At 39.6% G+C, this 8697-nt stretch overlaps 4 non-coding genes across 4 annotated transcripts; all 4 read right to left on the minus strand.

The window, feature by feature from the left end:
- Positions 1 to 951: 951 nt before the first annotated feature.
- TRNAA-AGC (transfer RNA alanine (anticodon AGC)) lies at positions 952 to 1024 on the minus strand. Its single transcript has one exon. It is a non-coding gene; the product is annotated as a tRNA-Ala (tRNA).
- Positions 1025 to 4114: 3090 nt separating this feature from the next.
- TRNAA-AGC (transfer RNA alanine (anticodon AGC)) lies at positions 4115 to 4187 on the minus strand. Its single transcript has one exon. It is a non-coding gene; the product is annotated as a tRNA-Ala (tRNA).
- A 3090-nt stretch (positions 4188 to 7277) lies between these two features.
- On the minus strand, positions 7278 to 7350 carry TRNAA-AGC (transfer RNA alanine (anticodon AGC)). The gene has a single exon. It is a non-coding gene; the product is annotated as a tRNA-Ala (tRNA).
- Positions 7351 to 8328: 978 nt separating this feature from the next.
- On the minus strand, positions 8329 to 8401 carry TRNAA-AGC (transfer RNA alanine (anticodon AGC)). The gene has a single exon. It is a non-coding gene; the product is annotated as a tRNA-Ala (tRNA).
- Between the last annotated feature and the right edge of the window lie 296 nt (positions 8402 to 8697).

Below are 8697 nucleotides of genomic sequence, written 5' to 3' on the forward strand. Positions count from 1 at the left end.
CTGCGTTCCACACTTTATTTGAAGTCCAATTGCCCATAACAGTGTTCAGTTCACTCCTAACTTATGCCTTACCTCCACTTATGGGATGTTTTACAGTTCAGGTTGGCCTGTTTACTACTCGAATATGAGTGATATTGCGCTGTGTTTATCTAGACTCATACCCTAGCTAATCTTGAAGTTAAATTTCCCACCAATGAGAAACCAAGGGAGATACCATTTCTGATAGTTATTGCATGTCTAATGCAAGAATATTCACCAGATTATGAGAGTCAATGCAATAATCCAGCAAAATTTACTCATTTTCGCCCAACGTGGGGCTCGAACCCACGACCCTGAGATTAAGAGTCTCATGCTCTACCGACTGAGTTAGCCGGGCTCCCACTTCAAGATGGTATGCAGACTAATCATTTTTTATGAAGGAAATCCATTCCTGGACAATTTTTGGGAGTTATTGCAGGTCTAATGTAAGATTAATCTCCATATTATGAGAGTCAATGCAATATTCAGGAAAAAATTACTCGTTTTCCCCCAACGTGGGGCTCGAACCCACGACCCTGAGATTAAGAGTCTCATGCTCTACCGACTGAGCTAGCCGGGCTCCCTCCTTAAGACAGTATGCAGACCAATCCCTTTTTGTGAAAAAAATCAAATCCTGGATATTCCTCTACTCTTGTTTTGCAAGGAAAGCCAGATTTATACATCCTTCAGAGGACAGAGTGTCAAAAAAAATAAGAGAAAATGAAAATGGAAGTTGTGAGAACTTCATTTTGAGATTGCATAAGAATTCAAATTCCTCTCACATGCTAAAGAATACCTGAACCCTTTTGATTAAACCACTTTAGTTGTTATAATGAGACCATATTTGAAAGCCATCTGTGATTTTTCTGTTCTTACTCTGCAATGACCATGGGCAATGACAAGTTAAAAATAAAATGTATGCAAATTTTATAATGGAGAATGCGGGCATCGATCCCGCTACCTCTCGCATGCTAAGCGAGCGCTCTACCATTTGAGCTAATTCCCCTGTGTGTTTAATCCGCATAACATGAAAAAAGTAACCTCACTGCCTTCCACACTTTATTTGAAGTCCAATTGCCCATAACAGTGTTCAGTTCACTCCTAACTTATGCCTTACCTCCACTTATGGGATGTTTTACAGTTCAGGTTGGCCTGTTTACTACTCGATTATGAGTGATATTGTGGTGTGTTCATCTAGACTCATACTCTACCTAATCTTGAAGTTAAATTTCCCACCAATGAGAAACCAAGGGAGATACCATTTTTGATAGTTATTGCATGTCTAATGCAAGAATAATCACCAGATTATGAGAGTCCAGCAAAAATTACTCATTTTCGCCCAACGTGGAGCTCGAACCCACGACCCTGAGATTAAAAGTCTCATGCTCTACCGACTGAGCTAGCCGGGCTCCCACTTCAAGATGGTATGCAGACTAATCATTTTTTATGAAGGAAATCCAGTCCTGGACAATTTTTGGGAGTTATTGCAGGTCTAATGCAAGAATAATCTCCATATTATGAGAGTCAATGCAATATTCAGGCAAAAATTGCTCGTTTTCGCCCAACGTGGGGCTCGAACCCACGACCCGGAGATTAAGAGTCTCATGCTCTACCGACTGAGCTAGCCGGGCTCCCTCCTTAAGACAGTATGCAGACCAATCCCTTTTTGTGAAAAAAATCAAATCCTGGATATTCCTCTACTCTTGTTTTGCAAGGAAAGCCAGATTTATACATCCTTCAGAGGACAGAGTGTCAAAAAAAATAAGAGAAAATGAAAACGGAAGTTGTGAGAACTTCATTTTGAGATTGCATAAGAATTCAAATTCCTCTCACATGCTAAAGAATACCTGAACCCTTTTGATTAAACCACTTTAGTTGTTATAATGAGACCATATTTGAAAGCCATCTGTGATTTTTCTGTTCTTACTCTGCAATGACCTTGGCAATGACAAGTTAAAAATAAAATGTATGCAAATTTTATAATGGAGAATGCGGGCATCAATCCCGCTACCTCTCGCATGCTAAGCGAGCGCTCTACCATTTGAGCTAATTCCCCTGTGTGTTTAATCTGCATAACATGAAAAAAGTAACCTCACTGCCTTCCACACTTTATTTGAAGTCCAATTGCCCATAACAGTGTTCAGTTCACTCCTAACTTATGCCTTACCTCCACTTATGATATGTTTTACAGTTCAGGTTGGCCTGTTTACTACTCGAATATGAGTGATATTGTGGTGTGTTCATCTAGACTCATACCCTACCTAATCTTGAAGTTAAATTTCCCACCAATGAGAAACCAAGGGAGATACCATTTTTGATAGTTATTGCATGTCTAATGCAAGAATAATCAACAGATTATGAGAGTCCAGCAAAAATTACTCATTTTCGCCCAACGTGAGGCTCGAACCCACGACCCTGAGATTAAGAGTCTCATGCTCTACCGACTGAGCTAGCCGGGCTCCCACTTCAAGATGGTATGCAGACTAATCATTTTTTATGAAGGAAATCCATTCCTGGACAATTTTTGGGAGTTATTGCAGGTCTAATGCAAGATTAATCTCCATATTATGAGAGTCAATGCAGTATTCAGGCAAAAATTACTCGTTTTCCCCCAACGTGGAGCTCGAACCCACGACCCTGAGATTAAGAGTCTCATGCTCTACCGACTGAGCTAGCCGGGCTCCCTCCTTAAGACAGTATGCAGACCAATCCCTTTTTGTGAAGAAAATCAAATCCTGGATATTCCTCTACTCTTGTTTTGCAAGGAAAGCCAGATTTATACATCCTTCAGAGGACAGAGTGTCAAAAAAAATAAGAGAAAATGAAAATGGAAGTTGTGAGAACTTCATTTTGAGATTGCATAAGAATTCAAATTCCTCTCACATGCTAAAGAATACCTGAACCCTTTTGATTAAACCACTTTAGTTGTTATAATGAGACCATATTTGAAAGCCATCTGTGATTTTTCTGTTCTTACTCTGCAATGACCTTGGCAATGACAAGTTAAAAATAAAATGTATGCAAATTTTATAATGGAGAATGCGGGCATCGAGCCCGCTACCTCTCGCATGCTAAGCGAGCGCTTTACTATTTGAGCTAATTCCCCTGTGTGTTTAATCTGCATAACATGAAAAAAGTAACCTTACTGCGTTCCACACTTTATTTGAAGTCCAATTGCCCATAACAGTGTTCAGTTCACTCCTAACTTATGCCTTACCTCCACTTATGGGATGTTTTACAGTTCAGGTTGGCCTGTTTACTACTCGAATATGAGTGATATTGCGCTGTGTTTATCTAGACTCATACCCTAGCTAATCTTGAAGTTAAATTTCCCACCAATGAGAAACCAAGGGAGATACCATTTCTGATAGTTATTGCATGTCTAATGCAAGAATATTCACCAGATTATGAGAGTCAATGCAATAATCCAGCAAAAATTACTCATTTTCGCCCAACGTGGGGCTCGAACCCACGACCCTGAGATTAAGAGTCTCATGCTCTACCGACTGAGTTAGCCGGGCTCCCACTTCAAGATGGTATGCAGACTAATCATTTTTTATGAAGGAAATCCATTCCTGGAAAATTTTTGGGAGTTATTGCAGGTCTAATGTAAGATTAATCTCCATATTATGAGAGTCAATGCAATATTCAGGAAAAAATTACTCGTTTTCGCCCAACGTGGGGCTCGAACCCACGACCCTGAGATTAAGAGTCTCATGCTCTACCGACTGAGCTAGCCGGGCTCCCTCCTTAAGACAGTATGCAGACCAATCCCTTTTTGTGAAAAAAATCAAATCCTGGATATTCCTCTACTCTTGTTTTGCAAGGAAAGCCAGATTTATACATCCTTCAGAGGACAGAGTGTCAAAAAAAATAAGAGAAAATGAAAATGGAAGTTGTGAGAACTTCATTTTGAGATTGCATAAGAATTCAAATTCCTCTCACATGCTAAAGAATACCTGAACCCTTTTGATTAAACCACTTTAGTTGTTATAATGAGACCATATTTGAAAGCCATCTGTGATTTTTCTGTTCTTACTCTGCAATGACCATGGGCAATGACAAGTTAAAAATAAAATGTATGCAAATTTTATAATGGAGAATGCGGGCATCGATCCCGCTACCTCTCGCATGCTAAGCGAGCGCTCTACCATTTGAGCTAATTCCCCTGTGTGTTTAATCTGCATAACATGAAAAAAGTAACCTCACTGCCTTCCACACTTTATTTGAAGTCCAATTGCCCATAACAGTGTTCAGTTCACTCCTAACTTATGCCTTACCTCCAGTTATGGGATGTTTTACAGTTCAGGTTGGCCTGTTTACTACTCGATTATGAGTGATATTGTGGTGTGTTCATCTAGACTCATACTCTACCTAATCTTGAAGTTAAATTTCCCACCAATGAGAAACCAAGGGAGATACCATTTTTGATAGTTATTGCATGTCTAATGCAAGAATAATCACCAGATTATGAGAGTCCAGCAAAAATTACTCATTTTCGCCCAACGTGGAGCTCGAACCCACGACCCTGAGATTAAAAGTCTCATGCTCTACCGACTGAGCTAGCCGGGCTCACACTTCAAGATGGTATGCAGACTAATCATTTTTTATGAAGGAAATCCAGTCCTGGACAATTTTTGGGAGTTATTGCAGGTCTAATGCAAGAATAATCTCCATATTATGAGAGTCAATGCAATATTCAGGCAAAAATTACTCGTTTTCGCCCAACGTGGAGCTCGAACCCACAACCCTGAGATTAAGAGTCTCATGCTCTACCGACTGAGCTAGCCGGGCTCCCTCCTTAAGATAGTATGCAGACCAATCCCTTTTTGTGAAAAAAATCAAATCCTGGATATTCCTCTACTCTTGTTTTGCAAGGAAAGCCAGATTTATACATCCTTCAGAGGACAGAGTGTCAAAAAAAATAAGAGAAAATGAAAACGGAAGTTGTGAGAACTTCATTTTGAGATTGCATAAGAATTCAAATTCCTCTCACATGCTAAAGAATACCTGAACCCTTTTGATTAAACCACTTTAGTTGTTATAATGAGACCATATTTGAAAGCCATCTGTGATTTTTCTGTTCTTACTCTGCAATGACCTTGGCAATGACAAGTTAAAAATAAAATGTATGCAAATTTTATAATGGAGAATGCGGGCATCAATCCCGCTACCTCTCGCATGCTAAGCGAGCGCTCTACCATTTGAGCTAATTCCCCTGTGTGTTTAATCTGCATAACATGAAAAAAGTAACCTCACTGCCTTCCACACTTTATTTGAAGTCCAATTGCCCATAACAGTGTTCAGTTCACTCCTAACTTATGCCTTACCTCCACTTATGATATGTTTTACAGTTCAGGTTGGCCTGTTTACTACTCGAATATGAGTGATATTGTGGTGTGTTCATCTAGACTCATACCCTACCTAATCTTGAAGTTAAATTTCCCACCAATGAGAAACCAAGGGAGATACCATTTTTGATAGTTATTGCATGTCTAATGCAAGAATAATCACCAGATTATGAGAGTCCAGCAAAAATTACTCATTTTCGCCCAACGTGAGGCTCGAACCCACGACCCTGAGATTAAGAGTCTCATGCTCTACCGACTGAGCTAGCCGGGCTCCCACTTCAAGATGGTATGCACACTAATCATTTTTTATGAAGGAAATCCATTCCTGGACAATTTTTGGGAGTTATTGCAGGTCTAATGCAAGATTAATCTCCATATTATGAGAGTCAATGCAGTATTCAGGCAAAAATAACTCGATTTCGCCCAACGTGGAGCTCGAACCCACGACCCTGAGATTAAGAGTCTCATGCTCTACCGACTGAGCTAGCCGGGCTCCCTCCTTAAGACAGTATGCAGACCAATCCCTTTTTGTGAAGAAAATCAAATCCTGGATATTCCTCTACTCTTGTTTTGCAAGGAAAGCCAGATTTATACATCCTTCAGAGGACAGAGTGTCAAAAAAAATAAGAGAAAATGAAAATGGAAGTTGTGAGAACTTCATTTTGAGATTGCATAAGAATTCAAATTCCTCTCACATGCTAAAGAATACCTGAACCCTTTTGAATAAACCACTTTAGTTGTTATAATGAGACCATATTTGAAAGCCATCTGTGATTTTTCTGTTCTTACTCTGCAATGACCTTGGCAATGACAAGTTAAAAATAAAATGTATGCAAATTTTATAATGGAGAATGCGGGCATCGAGCCCGCTACCTCTCGCATGCTAAGCGAGCGCTTTACTATTTGAGCTAATTCCCCTGTGTGTTTAATCTGCATAACATGAAAAAAGTAACCTTACTGCGTTCCACACTTTATTTGAAGTCCAATTGCCCATAACAGTGTTCAGTTCACTCCTAACTTATGCCTTACCTCCACTTATGGGATGTTTTACAGTTCAGGTTGGCCTGTTTACTACTCGAATATGAGTGATATTGCGCTGTGTTTATCTAGACTCATACCCTAGCTAATCTTGAAGTTAAATTTCCCACCAATGAGAAACCAAGGGAGATACCATTTCTGATAGTTATTGCATGTCTAATGCAAGAATATTCACCAGATTATGAGAGTCAATGCAATAATCCAGCAAAAATTACTCATTTTCGCCCAACGTGGGGCTCGAACCCACGACCCTGAGATTAAGAGTCTCATGCTCTACCGACTGAGTTAGCCGGGTTCCCACTTCAAGATGGTATGCAGACTAATCATTTTTTATGAAGGAAATCCATTCCTGGACAATTTTTGGGAGTTATTGCAGGTCTAATGTAAGATTAATCTCCATATTATGAGAGTCAATGCAATATTCAGGAAAAAATTACTCGTTTTCGCCCAACGTGGGGCTCGAACCCACGACCCTGAGATTAAGAGTCTCATGCTCTACCGACTGAGCTAGCCGGGCTCCCTCCTTAAGACAGTATGCAGACCAATCCCTTTTTGTGAAAAAAATCAAATCCTGGATATTCCTCTACTCTTGTTTTGCAAGGAAAGCCAGATTTATACATCCTTCAGAGGACAGAGTGTCAAAAAAAATAAGAGAAAATGAAAATGGAAGTTGTGAGAACTTCATTTTGAGATTGCATAAGAATTCAAATTCCTCTCACATGCTAAAGAATACCTGAACCCTTTTGATTAAACCACTTTAGTTGTTATAATGAGACCATATTTGAAAGCCATCTGTGATTTTTCTGTTCTTACTCTGCAATGACCATGGGCAATGACAAGTTAAAAATAAAATGTATGCAAATTTTATAATGGAGAATGCGGGCATCGATCCCGCTACCTCTCGCATGCTAAGCGAGCGCTCTACCATTTGAGCTAATTCCCCTGTGTGTTTAATCTGCATAACATGAAAAAAGTAACCTCACTGCCTTCCACACTTTATTTGAAGTCCAATTGCCCATAACAGTGTTCAGTTCACTCCTAACTTATGCCTTACCTCCACTTATGGGATGTTTTACAGTTCAGGTTGGCCTGTTTACTACTCGATTATGAATGATATTGTGGTGTGTTCATCTAGACTCATACTCTACCTAATCTTGAAGTTAAATTTCCCACCAATGAGAAACCAAGGGAGATACCATTTTTGATAGTTATTGCATGTCTAATGCAAGAATAATCACCAGATTATGAGAGTCCAGCAAAAATAACTCATTTTCGCCCAACGTGGAGCTCGAACCCACGACCCTGAGATTAAAAGTCTCATGCTCTACCGACTGAGCTAGCCGGGCTCACACTTCAAGATGGTATGCAGACTAATCATTTTTTATGAAGGAAATCCAGTCCTGGACAATTTTTGGGAGTTATTGCAGGTCTAATGCAAGAATAATCTCCATATTATGAGAGTCAATGCAATATTCAGGCAAAAATTACTCGTTTTCGCCCAACGTGGGGCTCGAACCCACAACCCTGAGATTAAGAGTCTCATGCTCTACCGACTGAGCTAGCCGGGCTCCCTCCTTAAGATAGTATGCAGACCAATCCCTTTTTGTGAAAAAAATCAAATCCTGGATATTCCTCTACTCTTGTTTTGCAAGGAAAGCCAGATTTATACATCCTTCAGAGGACAGAGTGTCAAAAAAAATAAGAGAAAATGAAAATGGAAGTTGTGAGAACTTCATTTTGAGATTGCATAAGAATTCAAATTCCTCTCACATGCTAAAGAATACCTGAACCCTTTTGATTAAACCACTTTAGTTGTTATAATGAGACCATATTTGAAAGTCATCTGTGATTTTTCTGTTCTTACTCTGCAATGACCATGGGCAATGACAAGTTAAAAATAAAATGTATGCAAATTTTATAATGGAGAATGCGGGCATCGATCCCGCTACCTCTCGCATGCTAAGCGAGCGCTCTACCATTTGAGCTAATTCCCCTGTGTGTTTAATCTGCATAACATGAAAAAAGTAACCTCACTGCCTTCCACACTTTATTTGAAGTCCAATTGCCCATAACAGTGTTCAGTTCACTCCTAACTTATGCCTTACCTCCACTTATGGGATGTTTTACAGTTCAGGTTGGCCTGTTTACTACTCGATTATGAGTGATATTGTGGTGTGTTCATCTAGACTCATACTCTACCTAATCTTGAAGTTAAATTTCCCACCAATGAGAAACCAAGGGAGATACCATTTTTGATAGTTATTGCATGTCTAATGCAAGAATAATCACC

The sequence above is a fragment of the Lissotriton vulgaris genome, chromosome 1_1 (assembly GCF_964263255.1).
Source record: "Lissotriton vulgaris chromosome 1_1, aLisVul1.2, whole genome shotgun sequence".
NCBI classification, from domain to species: Eukaryota; Metazoa; Chordata; class Amphibia; order Caudata; family Salamandridae; genus Lissotriton; species Lissotriton vulgaris.